The 19,701-nt window shown below is 32.3% G+C and overlaps 1 long non-coding RNA gene across 1 annotated transcript in view; it reads left to right on the top strand.

Annotated features, from left to right (window-relative positions):
* Nucleotides 1-19,701, top strand: part of LOC125694716 (uncharacterized) — a 28,684-nt gene that overhangs the window by 5,940 nt on the left and 3,043 nt on the right. Inside the window, exons 2-3 of the long non-coding RNA XR_007377671.1 lie at nt 7,568-7,708; nt 8,682-8,828. This is a non-coding gene — a long non-coding RNA (uncharacterized LOC125694716). The remainder of the gene's footprint in view (nt 1-7,567; nt 7,709-8,681; nt 8,829-19,701) is intronic.

Below are 19,701 nucleotides of genomic sequence, written 5' to 3'. Positions count from 1 at the left end.
TCACAACTGTAAGTTTGCAGACCAGCCTCAGAGCCTGGTTATTATGGTGTAGCTTATAATTTAAAAGTTGAATAGGACTTATCTGTACATGCTAGATTAGACACTAGGAATCAGTGTTTTCACATCTATTAACGAGAATAATCTTTCTCACAATATTAGAGAATCTTGCCTGATTTCCTGGTATCATTTATGAACTTGTAATACACATTTTATTAATTAATAGTAATAAATGGGCCTTGAACAATTGAGATCTGTAAATATAACTTGCGCTGCTCATTAAAGAAACAATGTACTAACAATTTAGAGAAACACAGGTGTAAAATACCAAGATGGCTAGCCATTGTGCCCAGTTAAAAGAGTATTAATTATCCTTCTAATTCCAAAGCAAAACTGCCAATCTGTGAATGGCTATATACATAAAATAGCTATTAGCTTAGTAATCTTAGAACATGGATTTGAATCAAAGATAGAAAGTAACAAACTTAGAATGAAAATGACTCTTTTGCTGTAACCATCATTCAGAGAGAATGAGCTTTTCTACCAGTAGGAAAGCAGAGTAAAAATTATTCTCCAATCCATGCATGCACTGGGAGTCTGAATGGTTCCCATTAGACAATTGAAAATAGCAGGTGATGAGGCAAGAGTTTACTGTGAAAGAGCAATGAAATACAAACTCACAGAGCAAGTGAGTTGTTCGCTTCCATTTGTTCTGTTGTTTCACTTTGTATTTGAAGCTTGATTACTTGGTTACAGCAAAAAAACAATTCCCATGAGTTATTTTCTAATTTTGAGAATGAAGAGAAATAACATCAAGAGGTCAAGGAAGCAAGGGTGACTAAGACTGTGAGCTATGAGGCTTAATATTTTTTTGGAACCTGATAGGATCAGGTGCCTTCAGAGGAAGCTTACTCCGAAGCATTCAGAATCTATCTGTTGCTTTTAACAAGAAAGCTTGCAGTAGATTCATTTTCTTTAAAGAAAACTGGAATAAAAGAGTGGATTATTCAATTCTGCATCCCAAATCATTAACAAATTTAGAAACCAAATCCCAATTACAGAAACTTTATTAAAAGTGACACTTGACTAAGTATTTAAAAAACAAACACAATTAAACAGAAGTAAAACTAAATCAATCAAACCTTATTGGTCATAGCTTGAACTAGATTGCTGGTCAGAGTAAGCAATGCTTCTACTGGTGCTTAAAGAAGACATTATCTGCAAATCATTAAGACGAAGGCTGAACCACACAATGTTATTTTACAAAGTTCTAGAGTAGATCTTTAAGCAAGGATTGTTCATGCCCATGATTTTTTTCCACAGAGTAACTTAAATAGTTTTGACCCACTTTTTTCCCTTTATGCACGCAAGAAATGATGATTTTGCACATTCATAACATTACATACTGGGTAGGAATCCTAACATAATTTAATCACTCAGGAAAGGAGCCCTAATTTTTTTATTACTTGAAAATCAGAAACTTTGTGTAGTGTTACCTAACTGTGTGTTAAGGAGTATAAATGGTGAAAGAAAGAAAATGTGAAAAGTTGTTTAACATCAAAAAGTGAGTTATTTATAAAAGGCAGTTTGGTATTGTTCTGTTTATGCTTCCATTTGCATATTGACTGAAAAGTGAACATGCCCAGGAATAGAATTTACTTAGCCTAAGGTGTGAAGAATGAGTGCATTTTTGTTTTGACCTGTACACCTAGCTTTCTGAAAACTCATAAGCACACACTCATTATGTATCAGTGTAGATCTTTGTAGATTAAGTATCAGTACTTAATTTCACAGATCATTCCAAGGACATTCAGCCAAATAATCTGTATGTAAAGCTTTGATCCTCTCCCTGATCAGTTTAGCTTTACTGTTGATTCCCTACTTTAATGTATTTAACATAAAAGTTTTTACTTAAGGTTCTTAAAATTGCTTAATGAACTAACTGATTAGGGAGAAATGAAATTGAAATCACTTTCAACCCATGCTAATTTTCCCAAAGAATCAAAATTTATGAGTTGGAGGAAAATAGTACAGTTCTTTAATATGATACTTTGGTAGAAAAGATACTCACTTCTGAACAACATTGAATTATTTTTCATGTAACTAGAACATAAAAATAGTTAGTTCTATGCCTTTAGTTATTCTTCTGACATTGAGAACAATTTACCCCTTAACAGATTAAAAACCACTCATTGACACAGTTAACTTGAGTTTTTCACTGTTTTCTGTATCAGAGCAGTTCAGAATAGAGCTACCTAATCAAGTTATGGAAAAAGGAACAGAACAGAAAAGCTGTTCTTGAAATCATAAAGTTGTTTATTGCAAGCCAAATCATATCCATTTCTGTATACCATTTTTAAATTAATTGGTCCTAATAGTACTTCAGAACTCTTACATACCTGAATGTATTCATGAACTTAGATTTGTAAGTGATATTACATGTGAACGATTTGCAGGAGATAGATAAATCTATTACGGAGAGTTTTGAAATAAACTCTTCATTAAAGGTTTTTTTGTTTTTCTATTGACAGCTCAGTCTCAGTGGCTGAGATTTTGTTTTGTCCTTTTTTTTTTTCAAATATATGTACAATAATATTTTAATGAGGAACCTTATCTCCTGGTTTCTCCATTATCAGATCATAATTCTCTATTCTTTACCATTTTGATTTGTACTATATGCAGCTGTGCCACAGCCAAGGATCCATTCAGTTACAACAGATTCAGGATGAAAAATACCTTAAGATGGGAATATTCCCAATATTTAGTGCCCTGATGCTTGAAAAAATGGTAGAAGGCTTTTAGATCCATTCTCAAAACCTCAAATTAATCTGAGGGAATGTAAATTGTACTTTGTTACTAAAAGCATAAAGCTGTAGAAAACATATTTTTTTTTTAGTTTTATTTTTAAGTGATTATATTATGAGTAGGACAGAATATAGATATTAGGGGAAAATGTAAGTAAAAGCAAGCCTGAAAATAAACTGTAATTTTTAGTATCTCCATCACTTAGAAAGACCCTCTTCACTGATACTTTTCTCATAAAGTATATTTAGGCAAATTTTTTTCTTCTTATTTATCTAACAAAGGTAGAGATGATCCGTATTTGAACAAATTTCAAACCTTTTTATATTTCTAAGTCTTTTGAATATTTTTTTCAGCCTTTTAAAATGATTTAAATTTAATGTTTTTCATAAAAACATAAAACATTTGGATACTATTTTTACTACTGAAACTCTCTGGAAGAGAACCTGAATTTTAATTAAACATAAATAAAAATCATAGGACAATGTTTCTTAGTATGGTCTGTAACTTCAAAAGAAAAACCTTAATTTTTTTGCTGATGCAACACACGCCTTGCTAGGCTTCTGCAATTCAGGATAATGAAATATTTGAAGTTCTATATTTAATTATATTCTGGAAAGTAAGCTTTGGCTTTGTCCTGGTCATTCTCTTAAGGTCCCAATTCAAAATAATGATTGGAGCTCATTTGTGTTGAAGAAACTGCGTTGTGTATTTTTTTTCTTTCTAAATTACAGCCTTCCTTTCTGAACAGTTCAAAGACTTTTCCTTCTGTGTCCCAAGTGTCCAACCTTGCTTTTTTCTACTGTTATTTCATTTCTGCTATGCTAATTAGTAAAGATGCTTACCTGTTTATATATGAGCTTATTCTCTGTTCATAATGGTTTTCACTCCATAATTATCACAAAAAATCAACATGTTGTATTGTCCTTCTGTGAAAATGTACCTACTACAGAGACTGCAATACCTGTGCTATCTCAGAATAAGCATGTAAGTAACAGCCATTATGCAGGGGAAAGAAACTTGTCAAATATTTGGAAAAATAAATGAAATTTGAAAGAATTAAAGCCCCCAAATATTAGTTTAAAATTTTGCAGATGAAAGTATGGAAAATTTTTTGCCCTTTAAGATATCTTTTTTATATCATAGATATATGCCTTTTAAAGCCATACTTGGTTTGGGCAGTTTTCCTTGGGAATTTCTGTACATTTTCTTTATTTAATAGATTTACGCAGGACTTGAGGTTTTTTTGTAGAAAGCTAACAAAACATAAATGTAAATAAAGATGTTGAGAGAAGGATATAATATTGATAAAGATCTTCCTGAATTTTATATGCTAGTCAGCAAGTTGCTGCTAAGGTTTCTCATGGGATTCATCATCACTAAATCCAACTGTTAATTTTAGAGAAATATTTTATCCCTTCAAAAAATTTCCTCATGGCATTATTAAGGTAACCATGGAGAGCTAAACAATGTCTTTTTTTTTTTTCCCCCAATAAATATTTTCCTCTATTATTATTGAAATATGGATGCTCCAGATAAGAATAAAGTTTACCTGGAAGATTATATTTTTGTTTAATAATTTCTTGCTCTGCAATTTAAAATTAAGTGGCCTATGTTAATAAAGGTGATGATGATGTAGCCAAAATTTTTGCAGAGAGTAAAAGTGATATCTCTATTGCAACTGTTTTTACAAGAGAATGTAAACTAAAACTGAATGCTGATGAAAATTCAATTCTTAACTCTTTACCTAGGAATAATTCCATCTTATGCCAGTGAAAACAAGATAATAGGAAATCACGGGTTTTAAAGGCTAAATCTTTGCTACATCGTACTGTATTCTTGACTGCATTGCCACAGCTGAGTGTGGTATTATGCTGCAATTCTATTCTATTAGTTAGCTAAAATCTTGTGGGGGAACAAAAAAAAAAATTAGATATAGTCTTTAGTAATGGGGAACTCTAAGGTGACAGTCTGAATGTGTCACAAATTCAGCAGCCTGCATTTTAAATACCTCCAAGGATAACATGAACATGTTTTACGAAAACTTGATTACTTTGCTCAAAGTAGTTTTTGCTTTATCAATGACACCAGCTGTAACAAGGTCTTCCCAAAAATTTAATTTAGCTTTGAATGGAAAACCTCTTACAACTTATATTTGATTTGTTAACATTTATAAACAAACTTTAGTAAAATTATGTATAGAGTTGCAAGAAAACTTCAAATTGATCATCAAATAATTGTTGTGCTGTAATGTAGCTCAGATTTATCAAAAAGTATAATGAGTGAAAATCATATTTCTGCTGAAACAAGTAGAAAAATACAATTCATCCAATTCCTGAGTTGGATTTAAGATTTCCTACTTAATAATAGACATCTGGGGAGAGTTGAAACATGAATGACATATCTAACAACAATTTTTAGGCTAGATGATACTCAGATATTATCTTTAGAAACACAATTTTGATGTCATTAAAAATATAATTTCAAAATATTCCCAATTTTACATAATAAAATGCTGAGTAATATTAAATAGAGGTGTTTGAAGGGAAAATAAGGATCTGGTATGTGATAACAGTTATTGAGAAAAAAAATCATAAATCTGAAAGTTATTTAAAATAATTGTAATGCATTTTTATAAACAAGAGCCTTTGAAGGCTGCTTTTCTCGGAAGGAAATGAATGGTTAGAAAGCACACTCTGCGGCAATTTGTTGTTGAGTATTGAGTAGCACAAAGGTGCAGAAAAGTGTTCTAATTCAAGAGTCAGGCCTACCATTTCTCTGAAATTTAAAGCATTTTTTTTTCTTGCTCTTCATTATCTCTGAATGTATTAAATACACTGACTGCAGCACGTTCAGTCCCATAGTTCAGGGAAGGTAGGGGTAAAACCAAAACAGTAAGACATTTCAAATCACATAGAGTGTTGCAGTCAACCTAGTTTCATCTTTCAGGAAGAGAAATTTGGTTTCTTCTGACACCAAACTGGATGTATAAGTCATGGAATAAACCTTTCATACATTTCTTAAGCATTAGTTTGTGAGCATGAGTGCTCCCCTGCAATACAGCAATGCTCTCTTTATGAGCATACTTATAATATAAACATTTATGCATAAATATTGTAGAAAACATGCCTTACCCAATGGAAAGATCAAGTGAAACTGATATTGAAATGCTTAATTTACTCACTGTTAAGTGTCTTCTAGAGAAGGGAATCAAACAACTCCAGTACCTTTACAGAAGTAGCAAATACCTGGAAGAAAATTCAGATGTATTTGGCATTGTTAAAAGTCAGCAGGTATAATTTCCTTCTAATAAAAAGAACTGTGTACATTTTGATTTTTCTGTATCCCAAAAGCATGTGGATGAGTTGAAATTTCTAAATATTTGGAAATTTATAAGGTAAAAGGCTTCTGTATTTTCATTTTTCATTTTCCCTTGAATCGTCCAAGAGAATTTGAGATTTTTAACTAAAAAATCACAAAAATTTCCTCCTCACCTACCCAATAGAAACTTCTCAGTGAAACACAGAGGAACAGGTCTATCATATCAGATTCCCTTTCTCAGGACTAAAAAATACATAAAGGAAAAAAAATTAAGCATGCAGTCTGCTATTTGCAAAGGTTGCTAAATCAGGCAGATACCTTTTATTTACGTGAACTGATTTGCTGACTTAAATTACAATGCATCGTGTTGAATGTTTTGAAAATTAAATAATGAAACAATTTGTTCTTCTGTATTAGAAAACAATCAGGTGTATTTAGCAAACTGTACAGCTAATATTGTAAATAATGCTTTAAAAATGTTTTCATAAAAAGTTGTCAATATACATTTTGCTGTACTTTAGCATCAGCGTTTTAAACCTGGTTTGACTTCAGCAGACTAAAAATGGATTATTTAAACTTTTATTTAAAAACAATTATTAAGATAAAAGTGTGTTTATCTTTTTCTTGTCGTCTTCTGGCTTTCTTAGAGCATTTGTGTGATGGGAATATGCACTGATATTTTGTAATGAATATCCCTTACCTTTACATGTGTATACAGACCTCAATTTTATGGGGAAAAAATTTAAATATTAAATAACTTTTAAATGGAAGAATTTCAAATGATTATATAATTTAAGCTTATCCCTGTAGCCAAAACATCATTTGTGTTCTTCAAGAATATAGTGGTTTGGGGGGAGGATGAAGTTGACAAGTGACAGTAATGCATGTGGAAAGAGTTAATTGACGCAGGTTGTTCCCTCTTGAAAACAGTGTTCAATTCAGAGTTGTGATGTATTATTTTCTCCTAGCTATTCTAGGCTTATATCTTCATTCAGTAACAATTTTGAAAATGCCATTGGAATTCTATGTGTTAGACTAAATCAACTTTTAAGGTATTTTCACTAATATTATGACTTGCATAAGAAAATGATGAAATATAGAAACAAAAAAATTGACTCAATCTGAATTCCCTTAATAGGCGAATTTTCATTGCCTTTCAACTGTATTTGTGAGCTCATCTCTACTTAGTATCCCTGCATATTACATCTCTATCATATCATAGTCTTAATACATATAGAACAGTAAGAAAATATTATTGAATTAATGATAAGACTTTCTTTCACGATATTTTCCACTTACATACTTTGATGAGAACCTGGGGATAAAGTTATGTGATTTCAATTTCCTTTGGAGATGATTACATACTTATGCATAAATTAAATATCTTGGTGAACTGAGGACAGGTGTCTGTTTGACCAAAGCTTCTTACTCATCTGACACAATTTAGGTTGGCCTGGACTTTTTCATCTTGCAGCATGCAGTGGAAGACAATAACGCACTTTGAGGAATGATAATCTTCTCTCTCAGTGGTTAGGAAGCAGAGCTTGGGCTTACCAGAATACAGAAGTTATCCTTTGGACAAAAGAGAGTAAGAACATTATTCCAAATCCTTGATTTTTTTTATCTTCTCACAAGTTTTAGGATTCTTAAAGAAATGAACCCAAACCAGTAGTTATGAAAATCAAAGTAATAATGTATAGATATTTTCCTGAATAATATTTTTGTTTTGGAATAAAATATTCTCTATTCCTTTTCTTGTCTAATTCTGTTATAGTTTGTTTAATTTATATAGGAATATTACATCTCAGATTTCTGTAACTGTGCTAACAATGATAAATGAAAGCGGGGATTTCAATAAAGCTTTGCAAACAATTCCATTATAGCTCGTCAAATAAGCATATGATCTCAGCTCTAACTGCTTTCATTTATATCTCAGTTTTCTCAACATCACTGACTAAAAGTATGGGCTCTTACATTCAATTCTACACAAAAGAATTAATTGACAATTCAAGTGTGAAGCTTTTAACTATGTCTTTATCGCTGACATTTCTTTCTTTCATACACGTCCTATATGGAAAAAAACCAAAATTTTTTCAGGAAAAATCTGAAGGTGTACATATATGTACATGCATATATGCTATTTACAATGCTAACAGAGGAGAAAAGAAAATTGATGTAATTTTGCCTCTTTTTACATTACCTGTTGCTGCATGCAAGAAAGTAAAATATTTAAAAATACTAAGCAGAATTTATACTTTATTTCTACTATGGCGTGGTATTATGGTGTTTACAACAAAAATACAAAATCACTTGTTGAGTTTTCTGTACATGAAAACTGTGTTACAAGGTGTTGATTTTCACATAATTTATGACCACCGTCTTCAAGTTCATATACATATTGAGTTTTCTTACTTCACAATCTATTGGAGGATTATGAGTGATGTCATTTAACAAATACAGGGAAACATTCAGTTTAGCATCATGGAAAACTTGCCCAAACTCTTGCAATCATTTGTTCTGTCTGGGAACCTATTTTTGAGTTTGAGAGATAATTATTTCAGTAGGTAAAAGGATGTACTTCAGTGAACTCTCAGGACTGTTCAGGGAATACAAGAAAAACTGTTCAGAGAAGTAGCTGTGGAGCAAGATAAACAACATGAGAACCAGGGACACCTCTAGAAGAAAGAATGTCTCATTGCTCTGATTGGGTAAGCGCCTGTGTGAACAGTTGAAGAGTGTTTTGCAGAATGCTCTGTTGACATGTAAAAGTGGATGGGGAAGTTGTAGGGATGGATGGGAAAGCTAGAAGAAGAAAACTCGTGAAGGTATATAAGTGATGTGAGAACTTGTAGTAAATGATTTGGATCATTCACATTTGGTCCGTGATTCAGATGCTGCCGACTGTCAGTGTGAATTGGTAGGTTTTTTGTATAATCACTTTCTATACATCTTTACAGGTTTTATGGAAAACTATAAAAGAACCAAACAAATAAGAAATCGAGCAATTCACTTTAATTCTAAGGCGCTATCAATTATTAGTCAGAAATTAGATACTTTAATTAGAAAATCAATCTCAAAAGTAGAACTGAATTAAATCACAGGCCAATAAATTAATTCAGAAGTCAAATTATTAAGCTAATACAGAATGCAATCAATTGTTCTGAGTCTTACTGTAGGAACTGAAGCATGCTTCTTAGTACCTTACCCACAATAGAAGTTGTATTCCAACTTTGCCTTAACATAAAACAACAAATTAATTTGCCATTCAGTTCTCAGATCAATTTGAACTTTTTTTCCTGGAAATGCCTCTTTGTACAGGTGAATCCCACATTGCCACCCAATTTTTTTTTTTCCCATTCAGTCTTCATTTGGTAATTGAGTTTGTAAAACTCAACAGATCACACATTTTTTTTTCTTGTGAATCAGATTGTCTGATAGCTCACAAAAATCTTTAAGAGAAAGCACTGCAGTGTTTTACCAAGTATAATTCCTTTAGTATAACTCCTCCTTTGGTTTCCTAGAACTCGGAAGTTACACTCAGTCCCCAATAGATAGAGATTATTCTCTATAGATAGGAAGGCTGAATAATAGGAAAGCACATTTGTATATTAAAGAAAATATCAGCTATAACAAATAAGAATATAAGAGAAAGACAAATTCCTTATGCTTTTTGGCATTTCAGGGCACATGGTACTAGAATTTGGTTTGTAGGTCAGGAACAAAGATTAGACAAAGTTTATGCTTCCTTCGATGATAAAGAGTGTATTACATTTACATCAGAACTTTCCCCATTTACATCAAAACTTTCCCGTTCCTGCCTTAGAGAGCATGAGAATATGCTTCAGTGAGTAAACTAATCAATCATTAAAAAAATAGAATCATCTGGCAATGACTGAAGCGAGCCTCAGTCAGATGCTTAATTCCACTTGGGAGAAATATAGAACAAATTTTGAATATTGAAAGAGTATTTTAATGAAATACGGTAAACCCCAAAGACATCATCTAAGAAATATAAAATAAGCTGTGTTTGAGATCCTTTTGATTTTAGCATATGAGCATTAATTTAAGCACTGCTGTTGTGATATAGACTGGAACCCACGAGAATCCCAGCTGGGGAAGGGGGGTACTGAGTAATATGCAATGGAAATTTTCTTCCCATACAGGAAATAAATCTAAAGTGCAAGTTCATAACATAGTTCCATTCTTTTTTCCTATTAGAAACTTTAAATGGTCATTTCTTTTCTTCTTATGGGTAGCATCCAATCACTGTCTTATGTTGTTAATTATATCTACATAATTATGCTGGAATAATTGGTGTTTCTATTATACTGTTTTATTTCTTTTTTTAAACTGACAAACTTATCAGCAACTATTTTTTTTTCCCCAATAAACACATTAGACTGTTTTCATTCTTTGCAGTTAAATACTCATTAGACTTTACACTTTAGACATTGCTTATTCAAGATCGCATTGTATCAGTTATTTGCTAACATTCTATAGCAGAATGTTTACAACTTACTAAATAATTTTTTTCTTTAAGTTATCAGAAATGATTATGATAGTACAGCATTATTCTTCTAATTAGACCAATGCCCTACCTGCTGAACTGCATTTCCTGTTTCTTGCATTCAATGAAAAAAAAAAAAAAGAGAAAAAGCCTCTGTCCAAAATAACATAATCAAACACAGTCTGCACAAGACTGTTCTCACGTGTGTGTGGGGCAGAAAATGGCACTTCAGCAGAATCAGTGGTCGTTGGGTTATTTAGCAGCAACCTACTGGTTTCTGTGAAGGCTGGTTGGGAAAGGGCTCAGGGACAGGAGCTGTAGCTGGAGCCACAGAGGTACAATCATTTTCCAACAAGCTCTCTCATGGTGCCATCCAAAGTGCTGCTGGACCTAGGAGGGAACTTTGGCTTGCAGCGGGGATACAAGACATGAGGATATGGGGATGTGAGGTCAGGGGGATGCAGGGACATAGAAATGGCTGGACTAGATGATCTCAGTGCTCTTTTTCAATCTTACCTACTCTATGTTCTACGATCCTACGATCTATCTGTAATCTGGTTCTGAAAATACTAATATCAAGAACAGGACAAACAGGTCATACTCTCTCTTTAAATAAAATAAGAGATTTTTAAGCTACAGCATTTGAAATAAAAGCAGAAATAATAAATTTGTATTGACTACCAGAAACAACTATAAATAGATGAATAGTTGTGATTGTAAAATCACTACAGTAATTTTTTTTCCAGGTAGCAGGCCTACATAGAAAAAAAAATTGAAGAAATGTGTGATCTGCTTGCAGATAAGTCTTGAACAGAAGGAGAGGTTAACATTTTAGCTAAATTATGCATTGCAAATGGCTCACTCAGTTTTCTTTCATTTGCATAAATGGCCCTTGTTTTAAAACTCATTGATTACAGTGGAAAAAATTCTACTGGTTTCAGATTATTATTTTTTTTTTTTTAAGTCACACAGCATAGAATTCAGAATTGTAGGAGAGGAGGAAAAACACAAATTATACTTCTGAAGATTACCTTCCTATCCTTAATTAACATGTCAGCAGAACTCATTTTGTAAGTGAAATTCTATAACCTTTAGTCTGGAATAAATAATTTTACTGGAAATGGACAATAAACAATTCAAACTGCAGACATAAATCCTCACTACTAAGATGTGATTCTCTATCCTCTTAAGCTATGTTTCTTAAGGAAAAGAGTTTATCCAACTTGCAGTTTTTCAGGAACTTTGTACTTCAGGAACATTGAACCAAAATATGTAAATAGAAATAGAAGGACTCAAAGATCAATTTTACTCGTATATTTTTGGAGATTATTGTTGAAATTTGCATCTTTCATTAGTAATACTTGATCACAACTTTAAAAAAATGTTAACAGTAATCTTGTTAGATGAGCCACTAAACTACAGAAATCAATGAAGTAGTAGCAGAAATGGGTAATAATCATAAACAAGAAGAAAAAAACCTATTGAGTCATAATTCAGGAGATGTTATGGTTTGAACTAAGAAATAACAGCTGCTTCTTTACTTCAAAAACCAGCTTCAAAACTAGTGAAAAAAAAATCAATTTTTGCATGCTTAAGAGATATTAAAGTGAATTTTATATTATTGTTTAAAACCGATTCTTTCTTAACACTGTCTTGAAGTTCAGAGTTCTACAGAGCTATATCCTACAGACACATGAAGGTTTTGTTTTTATCTTTTCTTTGTTTTATTTTGTCTAGTTTCTTGGTTATGCATCATTCTTACTCTTTTCCTATATAGTAATCTACTGGTCATGATGCATAATTTTGTTGTCAGTGCGTCCACAATTAATGAAAATATGAGAATAACACAAAACACAAGATTTATGAATCAATAAGATATCTAGAATGATAGTATGAAAGTTCTAATAAGAGAGTTAGTCCTGTCAAATAATCATTCATTTTAGAATTCATTATAGCTGTTATTTCTGATAATTAACATTCATTATACTTGTTATTTCTGATATACGTTTTCTGAAGAAGCGTTACTTGAAATGTCTACTTCGGATATGATACTCCAAAAACACTTTTTTTCGTGTTGTATTTTTCCAAATAAAAATAAACTAATTAGCTTTTATTATGATATGTTGCGATTATGTAATGTACTCCTCATAGACATATTTCATTTGTTTTCCAAAATGGAATTTTTGTGTTTCTTTTGTATAGTTTTGGATTTAAAAAAAAATGCGCAGTTCTTGATGAGAAATGTGAACTTGCAAGGAACTTTGCAGTTGTATATGGGACTTAAGTTGGCCCATTTATATCTATCTTGAGTCTCAATTTTGGCACAAAGCAACCAAAATTCTGTGAGTAAAACTGAGTACACGAGTACATCCTGATAAAACATCCTTGAGGAATTACTGTGATACAAAACTTCAATCTAAAGTGAGATCTGGACACTATTGAAAGCTTAGGATGACTTGTCATTCTGAATTAAAACATCTACTGTGCTAGAAAATCATATTACTTGAAAATAAGGTAGAATTATTTCTTATCTACATGTATGAAAAAGGAAAGGGGAACTCCTAAAAGTTAGAAGAATAATCTAAGCATTAGTAGTCTTTCATTGTGGTTTTTTTTCCCCATACAAATATTGAAAAATCACTGATCTGTTTAATCTATTGTTGGTTGAAAGCCATAAAATCAACACAGCACGTCTTTGAAAGAGCAATGTATTAAAATTATGACTAATATAATAAATGTAAGAGGAATATGTGTCTTAGAACTACTGGAGGCGCATATATTCAGGAGAACAAAGAGTGTTTAAACATTAACTAATTGCATTAAAAAGGCATTATGATCATTTGCTTAATTTTACCATAATTTAGGACTTAAGTCAATTATAATGACTGCAGCTGCAACACTGTAGTACATAAATAAGACAAAGCTTATGGAAGATATAGTATCATTTTTAAGATCAATTGATATAGCTTAAGAGAAGAATCAAGCTTTTGAATTTTAAGCTCTTTTGCTATCAGAAATTGAAGAAGCAATCCTTAAAGCTGAAGTACTAGTTTTTCAACAAATGCTGTGAATGGAATAAACAAAATACATTAATAAGACTGTCAGAAATAAGATACTTGATGATAAAATATCTATTAAAGAAAAAAAATGAGATTAATTATGATGTTCCATGAAACTATTATCTCTTTTTTTTTTATTTGGACAACTGATTATGTTAATTTATTCTCCAGTCTAATCTTTTGGAAAGTTTCTTTGTTCCTTGTTTTGATCAATTTTTATGGGTTCTTTTTACTTGTTTGATTGTGAAATTTTGTGACATTACTGAAATTAAATTTTAAGTTAGTTTTAATTTTAAAAGTATATGACTGAAGCCATGCTCTTTATTTCAGAAATGTGTTTCAAGCCCAAGTTACAGCCATAAACAAATATTTGGAAAACTAACATGAAGAGGAATTGTGCCCAGATAGCATTAATTTGAAATGAATCTACATTACCATCCAAACAAAAGCTCTTGCAGTAAGATTTGGGACTATACTCCCTGATAAGAACTGTGAAAAAACATTAGAGGAAGAATGATTACCTGTAACCATAGGAAGCTCCATTTATTCTGTTTTGATTTTTTTTTTTTTTCCCTTTGTATTCCATTCTCTTTAAATGTATTTATTTATGGAACACCAGATTCCCTTTTATTCTCAGCATAATTGGACATATATGCTTAGAAAGCTTACTACTTAAATGCTACTCTTGCTAAACAATCTGCAGCATCTATTTCAAAATGTGATTTTATTTTTCTCTCAGCAATGCAGCATTTTTACGTATGATGGATGTCAAATGTCTACTGCGTAATATTTCCAACTGAATTTCAGATGAACTTTTATGTGGGAATATTTTCTTCCATTTTGAAAGCCAGAATTGTTGGAAACTCAAAAGTCATTGTCACAAGATGGCTGTGAAAATATTATTAAACTTTGATCGAATCAGTTAGTTACATAAGTTTAATTTTCAGATGGGATTCATAGAATAATGCCATAGAAAAATCCTGGAAGACTTCATTAAAAATTTTCTTTCTGTACTGGGTAGGACTGAAGGTACTTGAGATCTGAGAGTAAACTCAGACTTCTGAGTTGTTTCCTTAGAGGCTTATTCTCTCTTTTATTTTTTTCCCCACAGACCTCAAAAGGAATTACAGAAGCACTAATTCTCAGCTAATTCCTTTCCTTTATCTTTATTGTCTTCATTGATAACCTGTGTGACTCCAAATTACTTCAAACTGTTTTTGAACTACATGTGTGTTTGAAGAAGTGAACAGAAATTTGGAAGTACAAATTATAGGCCTCTGTATCATTTCAGATGTTCTAAAGCATTACGATTTCCTTACAAAATTGACAGATATGACAGACCTGCTAGATGCTGAACAAGATATATGGCCATTTAAATTTGCTGTAGACTTTAATATTTAAGCAACTATGAGCTGCTTATCAGGCAAATGTGCTAGGATACTGTGAAAGACGGTTTCCTGAAACCTTCTTCTATTTTTTTTTTTCTTGGCTCAAAGTTCACTTAGCGAGGATTTTTTGGTGATAAGACACTAACTGACAACTGCCAATTATCTAGGGGTGAGAGTGGTGGGTGTTACTGTGCTGCAGTACTTCTGCTTATGATTGTAAATATAAGCAGAAGCTGGGGGACAAGCAGTCGTTTTTGGGCAGTGGGAGGGAAGCTTGTAGAAGAAGCTGACCACTGCAAAAGGCGATAATGCTTGTGCATGGTAACAAGGGCACCATGCCCTGCTGGCTTATCTGTGGGTCCAGGTCGTCATGCTAGCAGAGAGAAAAGATGAAGAAGAAAAAAAAAGAAACTGAGAAGCAGGGGATAAAAGGCCTCTACTAAACTAAGTACCTGGGAGAGGAATTTTCAAAGGAAAGAATCCTCTCTGGCACCGGAATTCCCTAGGAGAAAAGGAAAGGATTCTCTTAGGAAAGGATTCTCTTAGGAAAGGATTCTCTTAGGAAAGGATTCTCTTAGGAAAGGATTCTCTTAGGAAAGGATTCTCTGGGTCCTGCTTGCTGTGAGGCTTCCTGGCTTTCTCTCACCCCCTGTGGTGACTGCACAAGTTCATCGGATCAATAGGAAACCATGAGCTACACTGTGGAAACCTCTCTAGCTCTCCACAAAGACTTCTTGCTTTTATTTCCCAACTCTTTTCTATTACCTATATTCCCTTCCCCATCTCTCCTGGCTTCCATGAGAGCCCACTGTGACTCCCATCCCATTGTCACAGGGAACAAGGCCTGTTGACAACAAGGATCTTCCACACTGGCTGTGTGAGAACAGGCTGAGGTCATAACAATGACTTAGAAGAAAGTTTGTATCTGATTAAAAGAAATTATGTGATGTGTATATGATTATGTGGGATTTTTTTTTTAAAGCGTTGATAAGGATTAAAAGGAAACACATAACTGAATTAAAGTAGATAATTAATTCAGACAAATATAGAGGGAAAAATCTAGATTAAATCTTCCCCTTTCTAGTTTCTCAGTTAAGGTTGAATGATCTAATCAAATGTTGTGTTCTGTGATCACTTCCTGTTTGGAACACTTTATTATACTGATTATTAGTTGTATATTCTTTTAGATAAAGTAACTATTTTTTACTTATGAGTTGTTTATATTCTGTAATATATCCTCTTTTCATTTGAATTAGAAATTTAAGATGGGTCTGAGATTGAGCTAGCAATGGAAATTTGGTTAAAATAGGAATATCTGTTCTAGAAAGAACTGATTTTAATATTTCACTTATTTTGTCTAGAAGGACACTTATTACTGTGATTATAATCTCAACGTGATTTTGTCATTTGTGTTTTAAATTTTTAGTTAGAATGAGCATCTTATATTTTGTTAATATCATGTTTCTTACTTTTGAAATGTAAATGTCTATTATTTATAAGTCTCTTGAATCTATAATTCACTGAATGCAAAATGTGAATGAATAGCAGAATAACCTGACTTCTTGAATGAAGTAGTGGCTTTGCTACAGTACCTAGAGTCTGTTTTATTTATGTCCTAGAATGGTGTTTTAGGAGTGACACTCATTAGTTGACTTGATAACTCAAATACTTTTGCTCTCAAATCCTCATATTTAATTGTACTGCTACTACTATATCTATTGCTTCAAGAAGATGTGATTTGCACATGCCTATCATCCTGAAAGCAAAATAAGTCAATCTGAGGCATCATAAAACTGTTATTTAGATGTTAGTTTAATACACAGTGTTTGCTAGAATCTTATTTTCTCTTCTATCTCATCCTGAACATATATCTTCTTTGTTATAATTTAAAATAAAAGAAAGTTCTGGAAAATCCTTGTAAACATGCATGTGATTGTGTCACCTCAGTATCATTTTCAAATCTTGTCCCTGAACAGAACAAAAAGCTTCTGCCTCCTTTGTGCAATATCATGTTACTTGTTACAGTGTTTGCAAGCCCTAGCTGGTAAATCTGCACTGAATTCAAACAGCATACTAAGGTACTGCCTTTAGGGAAAAGTCTTTATTGACTTGAATACTCCTTGAAAAGTGAGATACAGAATAGCTTCAAAAAGTCCATGGATTCATTTGCTGACTTTTTTTTCTTTTCCTTCCCCCTTTGAATACAACATGGTTAAGCAGTTTTCCATTTAGGATATTTGGGAAAAATACAAAAAATAAAAAAAAGTGACAGTGAGTATTCCAAATCAGTACCACATGTTCACCGCCTGTGAGTTCAGAACAACATGCTTTTGCTTTCAGAGCAAACACATCAATTCTGAGTCCAAAATTAGTTCAAATAGGACAGTGTACATCTGTAAAAGTTGGAGCTGAATTACTAGTTTATTTTCCATTGTAAATTTGTACTAATGTAAATACCAGTTGAAAACCTGGTACTATTTGGAGAGCTGAAAACAACTTCAGATATTACTTCAGCTTCAAAAACAGTGTCTAACACCATGAATCTCATGAAAGAATCCCTTGTAAAGTTCCAGAAGAATTTTGTATAATCAATATGACATAATTCACATCAGTTAGGAACTGAGAATTCTGAGAAACTTGTTCCTTCTAGCTTTCCACTTCTCCCCTTTGAATAACTAGGAAAATATATATACATATTTCCTGTTCAAATCCAGAAAATCTCTATTGTTTCCAATGGAGATCTTTGAATTCTTTCCATATATTTGCCAGTGAGTGATTATGCCATAAAAATCTGTGAAGGACAGTGAGTCACCCTTTTCAAATTTCAGGCACGCAGTAAAATCACCTCCTGCACAGTGTGCATGGCTATCTTCCCTTCAGGCAAAACTACTTAAAAGAACCTCACTGAGGATAAGAAACACAATCAGAATCATATAATACAGACATAGACAGCTCATCTTACATGCAAGATGCCTCTCACATTATTCTGAGATGTAATAACTGGTGGAAACATCAGTTATTACAGAGAAAATTAAGTCTTCTATGTATAATCAACTTTTTGTTTATTATAATTTTATTTTTCTCTGTTTCCATAAAAAGTATCATCAAAGTAACTACGTATTCTGAATATTTATGTGAATTTGTGTGATTAGTTTAGCACTTGCTCTTCTATCACTTTGACGTACATAAATATTGAAAACTTTGAAAGTGATTTAAATTTTCTAAATCTTCTACCTCCTAAATACTTAGTACATGTTGTAAAATCTCTGTACAATGGTTTGATATTCAATAGTACTCAGCACCAAGAATTCCACTGCAGGCTGAGAGTTTGAAAAACTAGCAATATTATTTGACTCACAGTGGAGAGCAGAGTTGATTTGAAAATTTGACCCTTGAGGACCAAAATCCCAACAAAAAGTCCTTGTCATGTTGCGACTTAAAAAAACTTAAACTATTGCAGAAATGTTGGATTTATGTATCACTGAGATGAGTGCTTTTATTTAATTATGTATTTTTGTTTGATAGAATGCACGTGAATATCACTGGGATTATGGCAGGTTTGCAGATTATGTATTTAAATTATTTAAATATATTTAACCCACCTTAGTCTAATCGATGCAACTAAAATGAACCAAATAAAATCATATCTGGTTTTTAAAATAGAGAGTATCCAACAAGTGAGTGCAATGAAAACATGCCTGGTGCTTTCCTTGAAATAGCAGGTAACATTGTATTCATATTAAAGTAACAACATGGATGAGGAAGAATTGCATCCTATCTCACTCCTGTGAGAATTTTCTTAGTCCTTTTGGTTAATCAACAGTTGGTATATATCCCAGTTAGCATTTTTTAACATATCATTTGAGAAGGAAAGAAGAGGAGCGCAGGAATATCTCAGCAAGCAGCTATTGGCAGAGAATGAAAGCTTTCATGTGGTGTGAATCAAAGATTACATTGTTAGGTTCACAGCTGATACTGAGTTCAAAAGCAAGAAACTGGTATTTTATATAATGAATTTTCAAATATGTTTGTACTTATGTAGATAGTGAATCCTGGTTCAGATATTACAAAGATGAAGACTAAAGAAAAACAGTAAGATAAGCAGGGTGGGGTTATTTTTAATATATAGAGCAAAAGCTGATCACTGTTTTTTACTTTCTTATAAAAAGACATTACAGAACACCATGGAATCAGCAGGTATAAGATTCGCTTTATGTGAGAAAATGTATTATACTGCATTTGTTTCTTATGTGATATTGCTTTAAATCATTATGAAATGAACTCAGACCATTGAGCTTGTTTCAATTTATCATTTATCATTAGATCATCATTAGAAAAAAAAGCAACAGTTCAACCTGTTCATACCATATCGCCCATACAATTTATTTGTATTGATTTATGTAATTTGTCTTTTTATTTTTTAACACATTATCTCTCAACTCAAATTCAGAACATTAGAGAATAATTGAATTCAAATTAAGGTAAACTAAATTCTTAAATAATAATAGCACAGGACATTTAAATCTACTCTCATAACAAGAAATCCTTTTAAGGTCCCCAAAGCAAAATTGACATCTAGTATGCACGGGGGGCAGAGGGAGGGTCGAGACTAATTCAAAGTGAATTA

This window comes from Lagopus muta, chromosome 6 (assembly GCF_023343835.1).
Source record: "Lagopus muta isolate bLagMut1 chromosome 6, bLagMut1 primary, whole genome shotgun sequence".
In the NCBI taxonomy this organism is placed as follows: Eukaryota; Metazoa; Chordata; class Aves; order Galliformes; family Phasianidae; genus Lagopus; species Lagopus muta.
The sequence above is the reverse complement of the archived record's forward strand: the minus strand, read 5'-3'. Positions and strand labels throughout refer to the sequence as shown.